A 24,222-nucleotide genomic window follows, 5' to 3' on the forward strand; every position below is an offset into this window, starting at 1 on the left:
AAATATTTGGTAGGAGGTGGGTGCATTGCTACATTCACAGTTTTCACTGTTGACGACAGAGTTGATAACATTTATTCAAGCATGGAAGGTTTCTGTGCCCGGCTTTATCAGCCCCACCCTGCTTTACATTCTCCACACATTCACACCTGGCAGCTGAACACACCAGCTCAGTCTGCCATGGTCACTTCTTCACAGTTGTTAATACCCTGATTTTCCAAACCAGTCAGGGTAAATTTTACACCTGCATCTCGAACTATATTAAAACTTTGACATAAAACTTTTACAGCATTTTATGTAACATGTACCTATTTAAAATGATTGCCTTTACTGTTTCAGCCCAGAAATTTTGAGAATGTTGAGTGACTGAGTTTGAGGGGATTATGCCGGGTGAGTCCTCAGATAAAATGCCAGTGTGGTATCAGAATACCTTTCTAGAGATACTCTGACATCACCTAAATTGGGGTGGGCAGTGAAGTGAACACATCTCTGCTGTATAATGTCCCATAAATGTTTAATACAATTGTGAGTCCTCAGATCTATGGTTATACAGAATAAGTGGCATGACAGTTCATCTGGACAAAGAGGGAGTCCGGCTGTGCCATTTAAACGATACTTAGCCTGCATTTTAATTGACAATGACAATTACAATGACTGTTCGAGCTAAACACGTGACCTTACATGACCTTAAACCACCACCTATTTCAAAACAAGCCTCCTGCTCTAACCACAGGATCACCATGCAGCAGCCCAGCTGAGTCCCTGCTTCACTTGTGTTCCCTGTTTTTTTCTGGTATGACGCAGGGATGGAAGTTACACATAGCTGACTCATAATATTACATCACACAGGATGCAATTGCTCCAGTGCTTGAATCCGAAGAATGGAGGGCTGTGTAACATTACAACATAGTTCAAAAGCTTTCATCCTCATCTGTCAATTATTTTTCAATTAATCAATTAGTCATTTGGTCTATTAAGTGGTAGAAAATGTTAAAAAAAAAAAAAAAAAACTGTTGATCAGCATTTCCCAAAACTCAAGATGGTCCCCTCAAATGTCTTTGACAAGCCAAAGATGTTCACTATACTGTAAAAGAGGAGTTAAGAAACCAGAAAATATCTACATTTAAGAGGCTGGATGTTTGTACCAAATTTTTTCTTATAACATTACTCCTATTTCAGCTCATTCTACACTAATTAAAGCATAGTTATGAAGTAGTGCATTTCTGCCAATTCCCCTAAATCTTACTCAATGCACTTTTGACATGTCACTTTTTGGAATTGAATGGAAGAAAAATTTGTCAGTTCAAGTTTTCTACTATCTGTGTGTTTACAGCACTATTCAAAAACTGAGGGAACTACTGATGCATTTATTATTTTATGGCTAATTACATCTTTAATGTAGGGGATTTTCACCACTAGGAGGCAAAAAGCCTCCAAAACAAACTCCCGGCACTACAGCCCTTGCAAGCTAATGTGGCTAATACAGCAGTTTAGGCTAACGTGTTGGCTTTGCTAAGCAATTAAACTTAGAGTCAAGTTACAAACAAACTTTCATTCAATGTTCAGTTACCTTTAAGTCGTTGTGTCCATTATGAGAAATATGTCTATCTTTATGTTAGGCTAGATTTTCAGGTCTCTTCACATGAGAGGTGGGATTCTACCAAACAGCAAATTAAAACCATGAGCTAAAAGAGGCTTCAAGCTGTGGGGAGCCTCAGAGCTGGGTGTTAAGAATCTGTGCTCATCTCTACAAGAGACTCTTTCACAAGATAAGGAGTCACTTGATTTTATAAGAACACCAAAAATATCCCTTAATGCAGGTTCGATATTTGTTTACCAGACTGCCTTAAATTTATTTTCTCCGGTTGACCCAATGGTCATACAGCATGTGGGCGGGACAGTTCATCTGGTCAAACAGTTCCTCTTGGGCAGCAGCAATCATTTAGAGCATACACGGGGGATTTCTAAAATAGCTACATCTGTAGGTCATTTCTAACAACAACTGCTGTTGTGGAAACTACAGAACTGACAAGACTCAATGTACTGATCTCTGTATTACAAAAGGCTGCAGTGCTTTCTCAGAGGTACACAAGGTCCAGGCAACAAGATATCTTGATGCTGTGGATAATACCAAGACTTGTAGGTCAAGTTACAGTGTTCATGTCAGGTAATATCCATTATAATGGTAAAACTGGAGAAACTGAAGACAAGACTGAAGACTGAAGAAGTGATGGAAACATGCAAAAATCCCACAATTACACTCTCTTACACTCCTAAAGATTAAACTGAGAACAATGTATACTTTTAGTACACTTTGGACTGGATTGGGTCTGATTGAAAATGACATTTTTAGTGATACCCATTAACTGAAACTCTCTCTTCTCTACCATCAAAATTCTTATCTGCAATCTGTTTTCTTCAAACATGACAGGTAAATAAAAAACCTGCATCCATCCCTGTAAAAACATGTATCCAAACCAAACTAAGTTTCCTTCTCTGGTAACAGAAGAACCTTGAGAAATGACATCCCCTAAGCTCACCCTACGGCCACCCGACACCTGCTTATAGAGATTACACAACCCATTAACTCCACCTAAAACACCGGGTGCAGCCAGCCTTTAGCCGAGCTCCTTAGAGTCTCCATTATGGCAGAAACTGCTTTTGAACTGCTGCTGAAAACAGAATTTTCTTCCCCTGCTGCAGGAAGGCCACAAAGAATCAGGGCATCAGCCACGTTCAAGTGCACAGTCGTCACAAATGGACCAATAAATCAAGAGACAAAAAGCCCCTCAATGCTGGGATAGGAGTGGTGATACACCGAGTCGGGGTTGTGAATGGACCTGTTATGGATTCCACAGGTCCCCTGGCTATCAGAATAAGCCGTAATAGCCATGTGACTGCAGCGTGAATGGGAGGATGAATAGGATTAGCTTCACCACTCATTAATCAGACTGTCTCGTACACCCTTCCCAATCATCGGCTGAGGATTCCCGAACGTGACCACATGCACAGGACACACCATGACTACGGTGTGTTACCTGATTCAAAACACTTCGCTCGCAGCTGTGTCTGTAAATGCGTTGCTTTTGTCCGTGACAAGGTCTTGGGGAGAGAGATCCTTGTTCCTGGTGGGACTCACCAGCCTGCCATCACACATGACTCAATAATCCTCCCCGGATAGAGGTAAAGGTCACACTCAAGTAAACACCAGTTTGGGTCCAATATAAGAGGAAAGCTTCACTGAGATCTGGATGAGGTGCCTTTTTTGACAGAACTGATTGTTTTCTGACAAACCTTTAAGGTGCCCTGTGGAGATTTCTTGTAAACAAACAGAGGTTATATTTACTCACCAAAGCACACTGTCTGTACAGTGAACTTCAACACCAATGGAAGTATTTTAAATCAAGTATTGTGACATCTATGTTTGTAGCCTGAAGTCGTATTCTTCCCGGTCTCTACTGGCACACTGCTGAATATCTTGACGTGTGAGTGCCACTTCTAGATCAGTGGAATAATGTCAAAACGTTGGCAGAAACATGTATCATTTCACCCACAAGCACACTAAAGGGGGAAAACAGCTCTATAGCACTACTTTAAGTCAAAACATAGTGATTTGTGTCCCTGAGCATTCTGGCAGCTTCAAGAATTGCCAATACATTAGAGATGACACAGTGAGGAAATTTTGTTATCTGTTAATAAACAGTGACAACACCAGTGTTACCGATTATCCCAGATGTTTTAAAGTACTAGAATTATCTGCTCCCAGTTGTACATCTCCATCAACCAGTCAAGCTGCTATTTACATCCATGTCAGTCCAAATTCATATAAAATATGTTTTGGATTTTTGGCAAAATGGAAGTCACTTTCAGTGAGAAACATGCTATCCTCACCTGGAAACTACTTTTACAGAGGAGTACAGAGTTCACAAGAATGGTAGTGACATGAGGTCAAAGAGATCTTGACCTTTAACCTTTAACCAACAAAATCTGATCAGATCATCTTTGAGTTCAAGTGGACTTTGTGCCAAGTGAAATACTCAATATTCTTGAGTTATCATGTTCACCAGAACGGGGCGGACAACCCGAAAACATAATGCCTCCAGCCACGGTGTGGAGGCACAAAAAGATATGACCAATGAAGCCCAATATCTGTATGGATGATTCATTATTAAGTTTTGAGATGCCAGATCTATCAAACATAACGCACCCTGTCCCCAACTACAGAACATCCACAGAGGTACAGAGTACACGGCTCAGTTTTGACAAATTAGGACCAGCTAACAACTTCAAGGTAATGTACTGAATCACAGAATACTCACATTTATGAATGTATGGTGATGCTGAGGTTAAGCATAGTTGCCCTTCCAGCGGATTTCAGTCTGCACAACCGTATCCAGCTGTAAGCCAGCAATGTTACATTTGAAATCTGATTCCTGCTACTGTGCTGCTGCTGTATGGAGCAGACACTTTCGTTTTATAACTGCAGCATCCATTGTCCAGCTAAGTATTAATAACATGCCTAGACAGTGGGGGTGGCAGGCAAGTGATGCAATCGGTGCCTGCCCAAACACTATATAACACTGATGACTACAATGACAAGCCTACAATACATCAAAGTTTACACTATTCTATTGCATCAAGGCTAAAAAAAACACACATATTGATGTACTCATACTAAAAAATGAACAGAACCAGGATAATCAACCTACAATCCAAATATATGGAAATGTGTTTTTTTTTTTTTTCATACAAGGCATGTCTGTACTTCTGCTACATGTGTTGCCCCTCTTTGGCATCATCCTTTAAAGTCATGAAATTATTATAATTTCTAATGCTAGAATAAACTTAAATGAATTGAATATTCACTTTGTGGCAAGTAATCATCTTACAAGGTTAAGCCTCTAAAATTCTCCAAATCAAAGAGTATTCACTACACTGTATACTACACTGTATATTTGATCACATCATAACATGTAAGTGAACAATGAATTGGTGATGGGAACAATAAAGAGTGGGCAGATCAGAGGTGACTGGAGGCTCATGATGGCAACAACCTAATCTTTTCATATGACACCACTCCCTCTTCCACTTCCTGTAGAAACATCTGAGTTCTCCTGTCCAAAGGTCACATCTCGTTAAATGACTAAAACAAACGCACGTGTTAGGTGCAGGTCAGAGCTCTTCAGTTGCTTGTTTGAGTACTTCAAAACCAAAATGCTTCAGGAAACAACAGCAGTTTGGTTTCACGCATGGTGCAAACACGCTAACCTAACTCTGATCTACGTGCTCATTTACAGCACACTATTGCCCTTTTATTGATTTAAAGAGTCATTATCATACCTTAGTTTGGAAGGTGGCTGCTTACTAAAGTTCACACTGACCATGTTCAACACTGTCTCATTGCTGACCTTGTCTGAAAATTTATGTGACATTTTGTTAACATGCTTTAAATGTTATGCCATTTTAATTTACTGATTTGCATTTCATGGCGTGTGTTCTTAGCTCACTATTCTTCATAACTGCACACATGTTTGCATGAAATTATTGATTGTAACCCAGCTATCATGCCTGTCCTGCAAATAAGAGGCAGCAGCCTGGAGCTCAGAGGAGCAATGTGCCAGTGAAAACAACCCAATTCTAGATAAGGTAGGAAAAACAAAAGAACCAATAACACTTTACCTCAACAACTGCCATATAATTTGATTGTGAGAACCAACTCCCTGATATAAAGCTTAACTTCAGCTGCTTAAAAAAGAGCATCAAACCCATCCTGGATGAAGTCAAATAGCAGAGAGTGTAAGCTAGTAGCAGAATCCAGTGCAGATACTTGATATAATGTCACATCATTTTAATTCAACGTACATATGGCAATATACAACTTTACAGCAGCTTTTCATTGCCTAAAAGCTACAAGCTGCAGTCTTTCTAGGTCAAAAACCTCCCACTGGCCATTAATTAACTTGAAGAATGTCAATGCAGACTGTTATGGGGACAACAGTTACCTGGGGCTGCTTCTTCATGAAGCTTGTTGAATTTGTCTCTGCATAGAGAGCTGCAGTCAAGGACATGGAGACACCTGTAAAGAGGGACAAGAGCCCAATATAGACCTGAGGTGTCATCCAACACCAGGGCTTCATGATGACAACAAAGACAGGACCTAAGTCTCAGAGAGGGACAGGACTGAGTTTGTACCTCATCTATGCAAGCACACACCTCAATAAACTAGACAAGGACAATCTGGCCTGGATACCTTATTCTATACACCTCTGTCTTGACATAAAGTCCACGTGGAATTCTGCTAGTTTTCCAATTACGAGCAATGACATTAAGATCCTCTGACAAACACTGCCAGGTTTAGGGGTTCACTGCCCACTACTGCTTTAGATGTAAGGCCTCATGGTGCAGTAAGGAGCTTTGGATAAAAACCTCCACCAAATGGCAGATGAGCATGCCAGAGAGAGCTTTCAGGCTGATTTAAAGCCTGGTGAGAGACAAGTTCATGTCCAACTGTTCATCGTAGTTCAGCCATATTATCAAACTACACAGGCTTTCCCACATCATACACTTTTTTTAATTAGATTTGACAGTGTCAGGTCACTGAATGGCTATTAAGTAGAATTTCATATTTTAAAACTGCCAAAGAAATCTAAAAAGACTGAATGAAACAAGACATTTTTTGGAGGCCAAAAGGCTATTTTTGCCTTCTCTCTCCAAATAAAAGCTTCATTCCAAACATGAACAATGTCTGACTCATAATGCAAGACTTCTAAAACTCTTGACGACCATATCTGGCAAATTCATGGAGAATCCACCGCTAGTTTCCTAAACGGACACATAACATTTGCAATCACAGGCTTCAGATGCAACACACTGAGGAAGGTCAGAAGACTCTGTGTGACTCAGTCGGGTTTGATGTTTAACTCAGACGTTTGTTTAACCTCTTGTGCTTTCTCCCCTGGTTAACCACTAGTTACTGGCCTACCACTACAACATGTTATACTCTGACTACATAGCACAAAACCCCACAGAGACCAAAGTGCGTCTGCTGTGCGCTGTGCGATTCTTTTTACAGTTCACTATCAGCTCTGCTCTTCTGGAGCTTTGCTAAATTAGTTGGGCCTGCGTCACCTCCTCAACAACGCCACCACAGTAACTTGGACACACCATGTTGACTACCATTTAGATAGTCACGGCTGTTTGATTTAATCAAACCTAGCTATTGTGTCTATGGACAGATATGAGGCCATCATGGTGACGTGACCTCACCCTGCCACACAAAAGCTGCCTCTGTGCAGAGACTGCACACAAACGCTGGCTGACAACACAAGGCCGGGGGATGAAAGGTCTCCTCAGTGTTTGGTGACAGTTATTACCCTCTCCACTGAAACCAAATACCTGTGGGCCCAGATAGCATTATCTTATTGTGAGGCACACTGGGGGCCGGCCTGTAATCAGGGCCCGAGCCTTGATCAGCGCTCCTCCCCGGGTTTGATGCCACCTCCTCCCCCTCTGTTTCCACACCATCAAGCCATGAGGTACTCTGTAGACATTTTTAAAGGAACAGTTAGCATTTTGGAAAATCTGTTTATCCATGAATTAGATTAGAACAGAGTTTTTCAAACTATGGTCCAGGGTCCAACAGAGGTCTTTGAGTGGATTGTATGGGGTCCATTGCAAAAGGAGACTACAAGGGAAGGAAAAGGTTTGGTAGTTTTGATTGACTGTAATTTATGGTGATCCTAGTTTGATCATTGATTGACTATGTAGACTTCCTTAAGGCAAAAAAGGACCAGTTACAATGCAACCACAGATTTAAAAAATTACTGGTCTTAGCAAAGGAGAAGTCTGGTTGATAAACCAACCCATGACACCTTTGTTTTGTAGAGATTTCTATAGATTAAACTAACGAGACATAATGTGTTAGTTAGTGAGCTTTAGAGATGCTGGTAGGCGGAACTGATTACCTTTTGGCAAAGCCAGGCAAACTGTTTGCCCCTGTTTTCAGTTTTGATGCTAAGCTATGCTAGCTGCCTGCTTGCGGAAGCTTCATACTTGGCATATATTTAATGGACGTATTAGGAACAGGATACTGGATGCAAAGATGGCGCCCATTACATGCATCGAGAATCGAGTGTGGGAAGTGCACTATTCTCAATGCATGTAATGGGCGCCATCTTTGCATTCAGAATAGTGCACTTCCCACACTGCCCAAAGACATTTTGATGACATTAGATTTTTAGTCATTTTTGACCTTGTTTGCAGTTTGATGCCCTTTCAACTGTTTCACAGACGTCTATTTTAAGATGGCTTCAGGGGAAAATGCTTTTTGAGCTGCAAGGAAATTTTTCAGTGCAATCCAGTGAGTGGTCACTGGGCAAAACTGGAAGCAAGGCAAAGCCATACCTAGGCTTCCTTATACATTTACAGGTTTCAACATTAATTTTTTTTTCACTTGCCTAGTCAGACAAATGGGTGATAAATCTACTTGCCTGAAGTAAATTTTTACTTGCCCCATAAAAAAAATGTTTTTATTCATTAGCAGTTATCAAGTACCAAAAAGCTAAAGTTAATTGTCATGTTTAATCTCCATCCCAGTTTCTCAAAGTCCAAGGTGAGGTCTTTTAATGTCTTGTTTTGTCTGTCCAAAACCCAAAGATATTCAGTTTAATGCAGTAATAATGTAGAAAAGCAGGAAATCTCCATATATAAGAAGCTGACAGCATAACAGCATTGTCTGCCATTTTTGCATGAAAAATTACTTTAACCATGAATCACTTATCAACATAATTTAATAGTTTGCTTCATTTTACCACTCGCCCAGTGGGGCAAGATAGTTGCTAGGTTTAGTTGTCCGACATTGGCATTTTACTTGCCCTGGGCAAGCGGGCAAGCCTCATTGTTGAGCCCTGATTTATGGAACAGACACACGAGTAGCTTCAGTCTTTTTGTCTAATTCTTGGAAAGCAACCGAATTGGCAGATTTCCCAAAAAGCATAACATTTATTTTTTAAGCAAATGAGAGTGCTGCTTTTGTGTTTTAGGCATGGTGACCCCTTCAGAGAGAACAGACTTGTGCCAATATTTAGCGGGATGTTTCAAGGGTGTCATAGCTCCTGATTAAATGTGCAGCACTAAAAAAAATCAATATGGCCCAGAAACCTACAACAGACATATATGCCATTTACCTTTCAACAGGGCAATTTCTGCTACTCAAATTCAGTTCCTCACAGTAACCTGATGGGCTGCTCACTGGGAAAGCGGATTTCAACTTATTTACAGAGGCAGACACTGGTGCAAAATCTTTTAAAATGATCAGTATGGCATTTCACTGTCAACTTACTGCAGTTACCCATTCACCCACGGTGTGTGAAATAAATAAATAAACTGACATTGAAAAGAAGAAGAAATAGAGGCCAAGGAGCAAATACAAAACACAGAGAGACAGGGAGACATCAGAGTTTAGAAAAGGAAAGTGGCTGTTAGTCCCATCTGGGAGGTAAGAGGTTTAGCCTGGAGAATCCTGAGCAACGCAAACCTCAGTCCCACAGCAGGCCTGATCAGATTAACATTACCTGCACTGCAGTAATGGCTGATGTGTATCGTTTCAATTAACAAACCAGCTTTTGCTGAAACAAGTCAGGAGGCAATGATGTTGCATGTAGGAAAACAAAATCCTCTGTGTAAATCTCAGCTCTGGTTCCTTGTAAGTGAAGCAAAGAAATGCAAGTTTGGTCAATCAAAACTCTAAATTGCCCACAAATATGCATGTGTTTGTGTGAGTTTACAGAGTGATACACTGGTGACCTCTCTAGGGTCTTTCCACTGAGTTACCCTACAACCAGATGACTCATATCAACCCACTCTCTGTTTCTTCAGAAATTGTTAAAAAATTGCCAGTTTAGAAGAAGAAGTGTGAAACTAAAACCACCAGAGTGGTTTTGGGAACTGAATCGCCAGTGGTGTGCATGAGTTGCTCACTTCCTCCACCGGTTCCCTGTCTACAGAACAGGCATCTCAGCCCACAAAAATGCTCTATTTCTCAAACAGGAAATGAATAAAAGGACAGCCTTCAGAGATTAATATTTGTAATCTAAATATATGCTGAAGTAATCCACCACTACAGTTAACTGCTGCTTTTAAGAGCATCAAATTAAGTATTTGATGAAACCACGGAAATATTGAATAGAGGATCCAGTCTTATAATTTTAGCACCATTGACATGTGCTCCAGATTTTTTAAAGGGACACTACACCAGAACACATAACACATGGTTAAACATAATGATCAGTTCACTTGTCATTAGGGGTACAACACAGTCTGTGAAAACTGGAGGTGTGGAGTTTGAAAGACTCCAAGCATCAAGCGGGGAGAGTAAGATGCTATTGAGTTGAATTATGGGAAATGTGGAATCCATTAATTTTGGTGCTTGACCAACACGAGGGACTAAAACTGAGGAGATCTCAGCCTCTGCTTTTTCGATTATTTTATCTGTTTCTCACTCAATACTTCTTTGCTGAAGCATACCAAGAATCATGTGGTCAATCACAGTGACTGTGTAAATGCAGACTAATTTTCCAATATTATTATAAACAATTTGATAAAGGCCATAAGCACATCATATTCTGTTGAGATATCCCTAACTAGGCCTTATTCTGGATGTACCTTTTTCTGTTTAAGACTTGTGGGATATGCCAATATTATTCAGCTTTTAAGAGCATTTTTGCATACATTTGAAATAGGCATCCCAACTGGTGTTTTACCGCAGTTTGCCTGTTTGTGGTCATCTCTGTGCCTTGTAGAAACCAGCAAGCCAACAGTTTGCAAAGGCTGAGGCAAAGATGCACGCACAAAGGTAAAGCCCATGTTTCTTGTCGGAAAGAGAAACACTCCTACTTTAAAACATTTGGACAGACGTGGATATCAACAGGTTTTGTATGTTTTGGTATGCTTTGTTATATAACATAAGCCATAGGAGACATTATTACGATGATGGGAGCACAGCTGCATGGAAACTGGACTGTTAGTAAAATAGTAATTTTCATTAGCCATGTAAATAGCTTAGTAGGAATATTGTCTTTTTTCATCCAAGAGCAAAAACTGGAATATTTTGTGCATGTAAACATTTACATTTTCACAAATTTCAATTCATACATTCAGCTCCCTACATCTTGTACCAAGCACACCAGCTACATCCAACCAATCACAGCTGAACAGACTTAATATTATCAAGAACATGTCTGAAAGTGTATACAGTTTTGGATACTTTCGTGTTAAACTTTAAAAAGTCTCTAAAGATTAAATGAGCCTCCAAATTCCAATTCCATCAATTCAGAAACACATCAGGTCTTTCATAATAATATATCTAATCACTAGTTTTATGTACAGTAGTAAGAATAAATTCACAGCTTTAACAAACAGCTTGCTTTTGTCGAAATGAGCATGCAGACATTAAAAACGTAATGTCCCATAAGCAGAGCTCAATTACGACTTAATTTAACAGGAGACTCTTTGGTCACACATGTTGTTATCAAAACCATTAAGCTTTATCACTGAGGCAGACGTTGCTAAGCACAGCAGGTGCACCACAGTCAAACTTTGCCCTGGAGAATATTATCAAAACAACAACAAGGAAGACAACCTTCAGAATCTGTGTGCAACTTCATACATAATAATTCATTTGTCTACTACCTGAAAGCTGCTTGCTGAATTGTTTTTCAAAGTGTCACCTCAAACTACACAGCAACTTTTCCATTGCTTGTCTCAGCTAACTAAGCAGCACATGAAGGCGTCAGTGGAAATCTTACCCACAGTCTATATGTTGACGATGGCTGCAGCGAGCAGACTCGATCAGCTGCACATTAAATTCATTTTAAGTCCATCGGAGAGAGCAGGTGTGTTTATTGTAGGCAGGTATCCTCAGTAGCGGGCATGCAGCTCTCGCCACACTGATTACACTGAGCTAAATATGGCTTTGTGCTAACACAGACAGTAGGCAGATCAAAGCCTTGATGTCAGAGGGGAGAGGCGGAGCCTTCAGGCCACAGGTCAGGTGTCTGCTGCAACTGAAATGGTGCAACTTCACCTATCCTGCGTCTGCTTTCTAAACATATCCTTATCAAAAGGGTTGTACTTTGGAGCGTGTGCATCTACATAGTGCTATCTCCTTAACAATCAATTTGACAAAATATTCAGCTGTAAGACAAGCATGGTCAACAACTGCTCAACCTCAACTATTTAATTAGAGGGAAACTCTGGAGTACATTTCAAACTGGTAAAGATTTTCATAGATAGTTTTTTTCTGAAATAGTATCAGGCAACAAACAAAGAATATATACTGATTCCAACAAGCAAGTGGTGCAAAATGCTAAATGATTGGCAGTATATCTTCAAAGATTTTCATACTCACTTAATTAAGTCATATTTCAAGCACAAATGTAAAAAATGAGACATCTCAAGACATTTGCATACAAAATAGGAAACTGAATGTTTCTGGGGATTTAACTGCCTGTCAGACAAACCAAGACATTTGATGAAGTCATCTTGGACTCTTTGACAAAAGTAATTGTTAGTTGCAGCATTAAAGCTGCAGCAGACAATATTGTTTTGTTATAATTTTGGGTGAAATAACTTAATTTGGACCATTGAATGTCACTAACAATATTCATTTGAAGGGATCCTTAAAAAAAAGTGTTTGTGAGCACTCATGTCTTTGTATTTAGGCTTTAAAAAAAACATGATGAACCATGTTGGACATTAGTTTGCTAGTTAGTTACAATGGTTGACAACCTTAATGTTTCTCTTCAAGCCCAGTAAAACATGTGCATGTTTGGTGCATCATTTGGTGGGAGGGGCTTAGCTGACTGATAAAAGGCTGCAGAGGGAGAAGCGGGAGGTTTTGCAGTATGTACATTATGTTCTGCTATGTCCTACTGCTGCTGTAAATAGAAGCAAAAAGTGCTCATAGCATCAAAAGTGAAAGTACTCAGTATGAAGTCAGTGCATGACATAATGAAAGCAGTATTTAAATGTTGCAGTTGGTCAAGGTGGAGCTTGAAGTGGGATTGTACTGTGTATTTTAATTAATCACCATGCATCATGTTTTATAGGCTGATATATAAACGTAGTGGAGCAAAACATACATAATTTCCCTGAAAAGTAGTGGAGTAATCATATAAAGAAATACTCAATTACAAGTGCCTCATGGCTGTACTTAAGTAGTAGTATTCACTTCAACTAACCTTCAACCTTTGTTCAGTGGAAGGAATCAGTCAAAAGTTTAGCAGCAGTTTAAAAAGGTACTTTATTGTGGCAGCACCGCCACCTCTGTGTCTTAGGGGTTTAAATGTCGACCGAGCCACTATGCCCCTCATTTGAATTTGGCTGGGGACCTTTGTGGCATCTCTCTCGCTTCCCAATTTCCGTCTCTCCACTATCACTATCTAATAAAGGCATAACATTTTAAAATGAACTGTGCACATTTGTTATCAGCAGCACAGAGGAGTCTTGGTGTTTGGGGAGTCTGAAAATGTCCAAATGGAAGTTGTCAAACGGATGGGTTGGGTTTTCTCAAATTTAGCTTTAAAACTGTCTTTGAGGAAAACGGCTTATAGGTGTGACTCAAATGTCATTGATGCAAAAGTCTTAAAACTGCAAAACTCCTCTTGCAGTCTTCTGCACACTAAGTAAAACATGGCAGAGATCAAGCATTGGTAACTGACACACACACAGTATGAGCAGTGCATTGGCAGGGCAGATACCTGAGCTTTCTCAACACTATTTTATGGTCCACAAAAAAAGGAACAAACTTTAACTCACCCAGAGGGAGCAGACAGAGGCTCAGTGTCCTTCTTTAAACCTGGTATTACATGTACCTTGCATCCATATTGCGCGTGACAAGATTACATTCACAGGTAAGAAACATCCCCTGTATACAAATCTGGTTTCTGTATGTATGCAACAGAAGACTCCCTCCAGATAGTTTTGAGCCAAACAGCAAATACCCCAGCTGGTTTGTCCCATATCCATCCTGACAATCCAGTTTTTGCAAGTATCTATTTGCATTGTTGTATCAGAGACCCCCATCTTCTGTTTGTTCTGCATTTGCTTCCTGGCGGGTCGGCACACAAAGGTTTATTTCTGTCTATACGGAGAATTCTAGCATTAAACGTTTTTGTTCCAATGAAAAGTCAGTCTGACCATTTGTGAAAGACATTTTCACTTGCACTCGATCCATTATTACAATATTGAATCTGATTAATCAGATTGCATATGTGAACAACAATCTGTTATAGTGAATGTACAATACAGTACTGCACATAAACATACAGAAACTATAACAAGCAATGAAATTCCAGTCCACTTCCACTTCGTTTTATAGTGACAGAATGTAATCTATAAATTATGGAAAACATATAAAGTTAGTAAGGATAGATATCATATACAGAGCAAGAAAGTCAGATGATCAGAGGTGGGGTGGATGGGTGGGCCAAACACAGGACTTTCAGTCAATTTACCTATAATTGATGTTGATTGTTTTAGCTAAGAAGTTATTTTAACTCCAAACTCCTAGGGCTGTCCCCAACTAAGATTTTTTCATCAAATCAGGTTTAGCCATGCAATGCGAATATAATGTATGTTTTGCCAGTAAGACTCACGTTCAGTTATGAAATCACCAGACCTGCAGAGCATCTCTCCCCAGACTGCAGAACATCTGCAGCTGCTGCCTGGCGTCACCTGCCCTGCACGCTCTGCGCTCCTTCATGCCTTAAATGAAGGGTTTATTTCAACCAAGCCAGAGTTGGTGATTGCTGGAACACTGGAAAGACCAACCAAGATGTTTTTGGCGAGTAGCGTGTCACCTGCTCCAGAAATATCACTCCTCACTGGCACTTCAATTAAAAAATTTCAGGTACTTAAAGATGACATCAAATGTCTGGTCAGATTAATGTTGTTATTCAGATCTGCTTATTCTTTGATCAGAAATTTGATTTAAATCCACATTTAGACAATTTTACTTGTTTAGCATCATTGTTGTTAGGTTTGGGCTGGATCTAGGTATTACGGTGTACCAGGGTATTAGGAAATCCTGATGTATGATATTGATATGAAAATGACTGCACAGTAATTTTAACATTTATATCCACTAATACTGTAATATCAAGATTAATCAGCCGGCAGGCTTTTATTGTGAAAGCCTGCAACACAACCATTGACCCCACATCCTGGTAAACAATGAACATCACTATTTGAGCTGACAGCAATGAAGCTAGCTGATAACTTAAACTGATGACATTAAGACAAAATTAGCCAGCGAAGGACACCAAATTGTGGACTTTACATCATTGAAGGCCAGGTCAGATGTTTGGGAGGATTATGGTTCACTATTCATGGGTGTAGGTCGGGTCTCGGGGCTTAAATTAACAGTTCTGGGTGGGTGCATGTTTGACTTAGCAGTAATGGGTTGGTTCTGAATCTCAGTTTTGCAAAGGCAGGCAGGGGTGGGTTTCCAAAGCTGGACCATGCAGGACTCTGGGATAAAGTTACAGGACCAGCTAGTAAAAAAGTAAAAATGCTTCTGCCCCATTTTAGTAATATTCTGGGTTTAGTCAGGATGATAAAATTTAGCCATCAAACACTGCAGACTACTGAATGGTCCAAGTAGTGTGCCATAGTGAATTTAGAAAGTGTGAGAGAGCGAGTGGCAGAGCATAATGTAAATGTGCACTGAGCAGAGGTAAAGGTGAGCAGTGAAGTTACAGAGTATAGGTTTGAGTTTGTCAGTGAGTGAAGGCTGCAGCTTCTCAAGACCAAAGCAAAGCTCCTGAGTATTTGCCGTTTCCCAACTGCTGGAATAGCATCACCATGACAACTGGCTCCGCCTACATTGAGGGAACACTATCTGCAGTGGAGTAGTGTCCCGTTGGGCCATTTTACACAAGTTTTCTACGAACATTGTATTATCAGTACCATATAAAGGTAGGGGTGGGCGATATGGCAAAAATATCATATCACGATTTTTTTATTAGAAAATCACGATTTCGATTTTATCACGATCTTACATGTATTTATATTATGTATTATGCTATGTATTTAGATTTACATGCACTGTTTTTACTTTACTTTCTACTTTTTTTTCAAGCACAAAGGTAAAAGTAAAGGTAGTAATGTCTGCAAAAACCACAAACAGAAGATGTTACTAACTCTTTTAACTGAAACAGTCACCAGAATGTTTTGTTAACATGTTAAAAATCACAACATTTTTCTTCTGGAGCAGGACAGACGCTCCCAGACCCCCAACAGGGGACTGGTTTACCAACATGCCACCTTTTTCTCCTCTTATGAGTTTGCAGGTCTGTATTTAGTAATCAAAAAATACCAACAAGAATACCATTAAAGTACAACAACAGCAATAAAAATGTTGATTTTTCAAAAAAGGAAACAATAACATGCAAGGTTTTTAAATTGTAATTAAGTAAAAACACTAATACCACAATGTAAAAATACCTAAGCAAAGATTCTGAGTATTTTTTTCATCACAGCAGGTCAGTGATCAGTGTTTCAGTGACTCTCTGTGGATTAGTGAATAGTTTTATTTATGGCGGCCCGCCACATTAAAAACATCGGCACCATGACATGATTTTTTATTTTTGGAGCTGCGCGGGTAACTCTTTATTTGCGCAACTCTCGCGAGATTTGTGTCCGTTATTTCTACTAAAATAATCAAACTCACGCGATCTTACGCAGGGCTAGGGTTCCCGTCTAGACACGACTCTCTGTCCCTGTCAAACTAATGACAGCAGACTGTCTTTAAACAGCACGGTGTTACACTCTGCAGTGTTTCACACAAAGACTTTATTTGTGTGGACATCCAGGTTTGGTTTGTCACCAACTTTGGCATTTTATTGTTTTTTATTTAGTCCGAGAGGACGACAGCATCCGCGATTGATTAGTGATCAGTCTGCCCTCCTCTCCTCCCTCACCTGTTCACTCTGCTGTGAGAAGGTCTGAAAGTTTCTCACAGAGAAACACAGACTCTCCTGTTTTATGTATAGACAATTGTTTAATTTTATAAGAGCATCTGGTTGATGTCGATGTCATTAACCATCACGTTAGTATCGACTGTTGTAATAAACTCCGTCATTAACAACAGTCTCCTCCACACACATCTTCTCTGCAGTTGGTCTGTGTGTTTCCTGATCAGATAAACCAGCAGCGGAAAGACTAGAAAAGTTGCGCCAGTTAAAATAGAAGCGTCCCATCAAAATTTAAAATACAATCTCCTCACTTTGGCAGATCATCTACACGTTCTAATCCTTCACGATCTAATATCGTCATAACGCACACCCCTATATAAAGGTATGAAAAAATAGATACTACCCCAGCTTACGCTGTGGTTTTGGTATCACAACTCAGGCCCTATTTCAGCACTGTTCTCCAAAACATGATTTACCACCGGGAACAGGATGGTCTTTCAAACGGCTGCAAAGTTTTATACATTCTTTGTAGAAAGATGTGGTGGCGCCACAGGCACAGCAACAATTAACAACAAAGTTTGCCCAATAAGTCCCAGAAGCAGAGAGGCACTACTCCAGGGCACAACATTTGTACAAGCTGCAGGGATGGCTGCTGTTTTGGAACAGTGAGTGTGGCTGCTGTTTGGCGTGCTGAGGGGATTCCAGCGATTCCAGTCTTAACAAAAACTAAGTCAAGGCTTTATTGTGAGCATCAGCAGGGAATTCAGCAGTCGCCCTCCCAGGCATACAAAACCCATCCTCGAGACAGCGCTACATCATGAACTAGTACCTGTAAGACTTCCTCTAATGCTTCCATTCAATACTAAATACAGTGTAATTACAAGGCTGACACTGTGCGTATCCTCCATCATCATTAAATTAGGGGGTTTGTGAAGATGAGAAATTGGCTGGGTTCAGCTTGGAGCCAGTGGAATCCTCATGGTAATTTACAGTACTCTAAATGGGAGGCCAACTCCTCTTTCATTTGTCTCTTGTACTGGGGCTAAACACATATTTCTGGCTGGGATGGCTTCACAAGTAACACTGATGTTTGCTGGAAGAGACACACAGAGAGTGTAGACAAATAAGCTTTTGTTTAATGGACGCATTGTGAAGTCCTCCCTCCTGATAGCCATAATTGTAAATGTGAGATTCTTACTTTCACACATCTCTGCATATTGAGATTGTCATTACAGACTTATACATATCCAGTGATTAAAAAATTTAAACCTACTCTGACAACACGATGGCCCTGTTATTTAGGCAGTGCCTGTATAGATTATACAGAAATACTGTTACTGAGTAATATACTACTTCCCAACACTGTATTTAGGACTATATGAGTTACTTTAGGAGGCAGGTTTAGATTTTTAGCATTTCAAAACTAAACTTTTCACATGCCCATATGTAATTCCTACTGCTAGAGATCTCTAATACTAACAAAAGATGTAATTTGATGAGGTTACAGTAACTAGTAACTAGCTAGTTACCTTGAATAAATTACAGATTTCCCCAGAGTTCTGGGGAGTACACAACTCTACAGAATATATAACTTATGTTTAGCATTTTCAGACACTGTAATGTGGAAATGTTACATATTATGGTTTTAAATCACTGTAATGTTGAAACCTCTTGACCTAAAATTTGGTGATTATTATTCATTTTTAAATGCTGAGAAACCTACACTGGTTAAATGTTTCTGAAATGTTCATGCGGTCTTGAAAAGTAGACATTTCTGGGTGTTTTTAACCAATAGTGTCAAATTACACAAGAACTTACTGGACACTCAACCCTCTTCAACCGGCCAACAGCCTAATGATCTAGGCATGAAAAGCCAAAACTCTCCACTGGAACTGTTCTCTAGCAGCAACCACTAGTTCACTGCAGCTGTAATGGAAAGTTCCCAGTGTGAATCTGTGTGCAAAATTAGTTAAAGACACAAGTTAAAAATTAGCAAAGTATTTTACATGTGGCTGTAAATGAGACACACCTTTGGCACAGGTGTATTTCCTTCTTTCACATCTCCTCTGCAGAATATAATACATGGTGAATAACTACATTCATTCAAAGGCAGTGACCCTGTTTTACAGGCCAATCCCACAGTGAAAACCATCCGCATGGAGAAAAGGTAAATGGCTGGGCTGCCTGCTAGATTCCTGAGTCAGATATTCTGAGTCAACACTGATTCTAAGAAGTCTCTGCAATCACAGCAAAAGAAACAGATGCTTGAAATGAGTCAAAACCAGTGATTATGAGGGTCCTGCCACTATGGTGGAGGAGTGTTAGCAACTGTGTCCAGTCTTTGAAATGCAAACTCTGACTAATCATAAAGAGTCATTTCTGTGAGGTAGGAGGTAATAAAAGAGGCTCCAGTTCCTCAGATCCATCCAGCTGCTACTTCACATTCTTATAGTTTTCTCAGATTACAGGTTAAAAACTGAGGATCATTAAAGATGAAACAATAGTGTGGGATCCAAGGATCCAGTATCATCAGTGTAGGTGTCAGTGCGGGTGTAAAGCATATGAACACGTGTCAGATTAGCGTCAATTTGGATGCTAAAAATCACTTTGAAAAACACTGGAAAGATGCAACATGTTGGACCGTTAGGGAAACAAGCTTTCCAGTTTAAAGTGGCCCCTGAGCATCTTCACTGGAGCAGTTATGACAGAGTGGGATACGGTCCAAGTAATCCTGGAAGTGAAGATGTGACTTCTGAGCGAACCTATGGGTGTGTTACAACATGGGAAACCAGAGGGCGGTCATGTTTATGTGCCTGATCCTTTGAACGTGTTTGAGTGGGTGAGGTCAAGCGAGTGTAAATGAATTAGTAGGCCAGTGTTTCCCTTTACATGTGTGCAGATCCACCCACTAGCATGAAAAATAAAGCTTGCGCAGTTGAACTTCCTTGGTGGAAAAAATAGGCCCATGCAGATTTGAAGTATCTCTGCTGCCTTTATCATGACTTTATTGGGCTTAATGGAAGGTTTATCTAAGTTATTGGCAATGTAATTACTCCAGCATGATCAGTTAAAGCTGGGAAATAGGGCTGGGTAATGAAATATCAATATTGTGATATGTCTCATATCATCTTAGATTTTGGATAATGTTATATAATGTTATGGCCTTAGTGTTATCCTTTCCTGGTTTTATAGGCTTCATTACAGTAAAGTGGTTTAATTTTCTGAACTTACCAGACTGTCCTAACTGTTCTGTTATAACTATCTACTTGGTCATTCCATCCACATTACTGATGATTATTTATCAACAATCTTATTGTGTTAATATTTTGTGACAGCAGTGATATTCATCCCTTTTTCCATAATGCACAGCTCTACTGGCTAGTATAGCAGTACTTTTCAGTTATCCATCAACGTAGTTATATAAAGGGGTTTTATACCATATCATACATGGAGTTGTATAATTGTTTACTGTTTGCTTATGCAAATCAATTAATAATAAAATTTGTTCTACAATGGCTTACATTTAAAACATTTTCAGTTTGACTTAATCATCATGCAGTGACTCAACGTCACGTGATTTTTCCAAACACCTGTTATATTAATATTATGGTCTTCTACTCGTAGTATTAATAGTTTTTTCATTTATTTACAATATTTTTTCATAAAGCATTTAAATATGCCAAGTGCCTTTTAAAATAGCCTAATAATAATAGCTTTAATACTTTATGGTAACGAGAGTTTTTACGAATGTTAGCATACTTTTTACTCTCCAGCAGTTTAAATATTGCGTCATTATATTTTCGCTGCTTTTGTATGGGATCATTTTACATTTCTATGGGACAACTGAGTTGTTCGTCGCTGTCGTTGAGTTCACAGAAACGTGAGAAGTTCCCACATTGGCCCTGCAGGCTCTGAATTGAATGAGGATGTCATGGCTACCAAGCAACAAGTTAATCCCCAGCGTCCAGCAGCCATTAAACAACTTCTCTCCGCGTAAAAACACCACCGAGAGACACGAAGTCACCACAGGGTGTTCATATCAGTCCACGGGTTTAACAACGGGCTGCATCGTATCAGTTAAATGACTCTTACCTCAAGCAGCTCAGTGTGAAGAAGCAGCAGCTTTTGGACGCATAGTAATCCTCCTGTGGGATGGACCGGCAGTGTTTGGAGCTGGGCCGAAGTGTCCTTTAAAATGTTTAAGAAGTTCGTACTGTAGTAGAGTGAAATGATGAGCGGCGGTCTGCCCGTTCACAAACAGAGGGCTTGACTGCACTTTCTTACAGTTGTTAGTGTTTCCCAGGACAACTCAGTGGGAGGAGTCTCCAGGAGGGCTATTATAAGCCTCATTTGCACTGGAGTTCAGTTTCACACAGTTTCACTCAAAGGGTATATTTTGATTACTTGAGGAAGAAAAAACTAACTTATGAGACTTTTACATTTTTAAAAGGCAACCTGAGGTAAAATATTACGATTGCGATTGTGACTAGATAAGTATAAAGAGTCGCGGTCGTTTTCAGTGCTAACAAGCTAACAACAATGTATTGTCATGCTCTGTGTGTTTTTCACAATAAAAGGGGCAACTTCCTTCCAACAAGTTTTAACGTCTCGTGACACTGACTGATGCATGATGAGACGCATTTAATTATGTTTAAAGTTTATTTTTTGCTTTTTGTTTGTGACTGCGTTGAAAACTTTATGAATCCATATGATGCAGGCAAGCAGAGTAGCCTTGCTAGCAAAGTAGACCTCCCACCAGTAGCTAATGGTTGTGGTTAAAACTTTACTTAGCTTTTATTTTGAAGGCAAAGCTCAAAGCTACACAAAACATCTACCAAGACTGTAACATTGACAGAAGTCTCACCATGTGTCCATAAAGTAAATAAAGAAGATAGAAGTGGGTTATAAACAAAGTGTTGTTGCACAGTATGCGCACTTAAATGTAGTTTTCTTGAACGATAATCATCCTGATGTGCTCAGATCCATTCTTACATCACTTTGATGAGGCCACAAAGTCCCAGCACTATACTTCTCCACCACTAAAACTACTAACTGCTTTACTATTCTGAAAGAACAACGACATATCATATCCAGAAGTGTTAGGCTATAGAAGTAATGTATCAGGATCAAAATGCATTAACTTGTAAGGTCACTAAATCCACTATTCAGTGCAGGAATTGTGTCTGAATATCATATGAAATACCACGGTGATTGCATGTCATACAGCATGATAAGGTCACTGATTACAACAGACACCTCTGTGGGAATGGGTTGTCTTTTTTTCCTTTCTTTCTTTTTTTTCTTTCTTTTTCAGGTTAATTAGGCATCAGGTTCATGTTTTGGGCCAAACTGTAACCAAGAGACATTAAAGTGTGAGTCACCTGGATTTTCCTGTGGTGCGAACATTATTTGTAATGCTCTACTGGGAGGTTTCATTGCTGTCTAGTCGTGACTGCATACAGTACCTATCACCTTTTGGCACAGGAATAAAAGCTCCTGTGGTTTGAAGTGCCCTCTGCTGGTTCAGAAAGCCATCTGCAGTAATCTCTGAAAGCAGGGACACACTCTATATACTGGAGATCCAGGGGTGTGGTTTGAAATAAAGGCATCCACACTCTTTTGAGGCATTTGCACCATAAATTTTAATTGGTGATGCAATATATTTTTGTTTAATATTACTGAACTGAGTGTGATGATGAAGCTTCTAAAGAAAAAGTGAAATATTTTTCTCTATAATGCCCTACTTGTGATGTTGCGTTGTAAGAAACCCTATCTGAATAACCTTTGTGTTTATCATACAGACCCTTAAAAGATTGGAAAAGCAGACTCAAACAGAGAACTGTTTTATCTCACAATAAAACAACTCATGCAGTGTGTGCGCTTGAATAAAATTGTTTCCTTATATTCAGAAATGATCCCCTACCTGTTATACGCACGTTTAGCATTCAAATGCCTCCATCCCTCAGCAGCCCATTAGTGTGAAATGTGTTCTACCCGAGGAAGACAGGAATAAATTGAACAAAGACCAAACCTTGTGTGTGTGTGTTGAACACAAACAGGATGCAGTATATATAATAACCTTACTTTTCATCAGGTTTCTATACATCAGGCTGTGCATGAGTGCAAAACAGAAAGGATGCATTCTCTAACTTGAGCTGTCCTTGTTTGTACTTTCCATTATTTCCCTTCAGAAACCATATAAATTCATTAGATCTTGTAAATAACATTACATATTTGAAATAGGGCTGAATAATTAATAGAAATGTAATCAAATTGCAATATGGCCAACTGCAATTTTCAAATCACAAGATGCACAATAGTTATTAAAGGTGAGATGTCTATGAAAATACCATTTTTAATTAAAGGAGCAATATGTAGCAATTGCAAGTGCGAAAATTTGTACTGCAGCCCAAATAGCAAGTTGAACTCATAGATTGTATTTTAAATATGTCAGAATCTTATAGCTTAGCTGCAGGAACACTGCAGGAGCACAGGACGTCTGTCGTATTGTAAACTGACAATAACAAATGATGACAAGTCCTCAACTGTAAGATGATCAGCTGATTATAAAAGTCAATTGTCTGTCAGTGTAAAGTCAAGCCTGTGATTTTCTACAAAAATACACACTCTGGACTGCCTGCCTCGCTGCCTGCCAGTCTCTATCAATATTTTGCTCAATTTAGCCGTTATGAAGATCTACTCCTTCTACAAGATTATTTGTGATTTTTTTATGACTCAAAAACAGACCATTACCCATATGGCAAATATTCAGCATTAATTTGAACTCTAATTCATGTGAAATGTGCAAAACAAAAAACAAACAAAAAAAAACAGTTACTCTGTCCTGGAATAGAAATTTCAAAGGAGGACAGCACGGCTGCAGCATTGATGTCAGAGAAGCAAGTATTTGAACTTAACCTGTTTCCTTGATCTTTGATGATCTATCATGGTCATTTTATGATTTAGCACAGTAAATATATTACAGTTTTCTCCTTTAAATTTTGTTGTCCTGCAGAGATGTCCTGACATACCCCTCATATCCTACAGACTTGTGAAAACATTGTTGCTTTGTGCAGATCACACCATAATTTTAATATGTTTTTCAATGAAAACGAGAATAATGATGTAAAAAAAATCATATCGCACTTCAAAATAATTCAAATTATATGTTTTTTCAAAATCATCCCACCCTAATTTGAAATACACAAGACGGAAGGATGCATTTGAAATCTTTCCTTTCCAGATTCATCTG

At 39.4% G+C, this 24,222-nt stretch overlaps 1 protein-coding gene across 1 annotated transcript in view; it reads right to left on the reverse strand.

Annotated features, from left to right (window-relative positions):
• Positions 1-21,256, reverse strand: part of akap13a (A-kinase anchoring protein 13a) — a 152,210-nt gene extending 130,954 nt beyond the window's left edge. Inside the window, exon 1 of the mRNA XM_084721804.1 lies at positions 21,063-21,256. The gene's annotated coding sequence lies outside the window, so the exon portion shown is untranslated. The remainder of the gene's footprint in view (positions 1-21,062) is intronic.
• Positions 21,257-24,222: the final 2,966 nt, after the last annotated feature.

This window comes from Lutjanus erythropterus, chromosome 1, assembly GCF_056507025.1.
Source record: "Lutjanus erythropterus isolate fLutEry1 chromosome 1, fLutEry1.hap2, whole genome shotgun sequence".
Taxonomy (NCBI): Eukaryota; Metazoa; Chordata; class Actinopteri; order Lutjaniformes; family Lutjanidae; genus Lutjanus; species Lutjanus erythropterus.